Source organism: Acanthisitta chloris, unplaced genomic scaffold (assembly GCF_000695815.1).
Source record: "Acanthisitta chloris isolate BGI_N310 unplaced genomic scaffold, ASM69581v1 scaffold37199, whole genome shotgun sequence".
NCBI lineage: Eukaryota > Metazoa > Chordata > Aves > Passeriformes > Acanthisittidae > Acanthisitta > Acanthisitta chloris.
In genome coordinates, this window is record NW_008691501.1 from 1 (window position 1) to 233 (window position 233).

Consider the following 233-nt stretch of genomic DNA (forward strand, 5'->3'; position numbering starts at 1 on the left):
CGCCTGGGGCTTTAGCCCTGCCAAGAAGGAGCATCTCATGCCATTAGTGTGTGAGCCTGGGCGGGGGGAGAAGGTGCTGCACCTCCCTAATCCCCCTCCCCACAGGCCTTGGCACCAGCCAGGCAGAGCCACCAGGAGGTGATGGACTCAGTCCCGAAGCCGCACTCAAATCGTTTCACATCTGCAGGCAGCAGCACCTCTGTGCAGGCTGAGCCAGACCGATGTCCCACGGG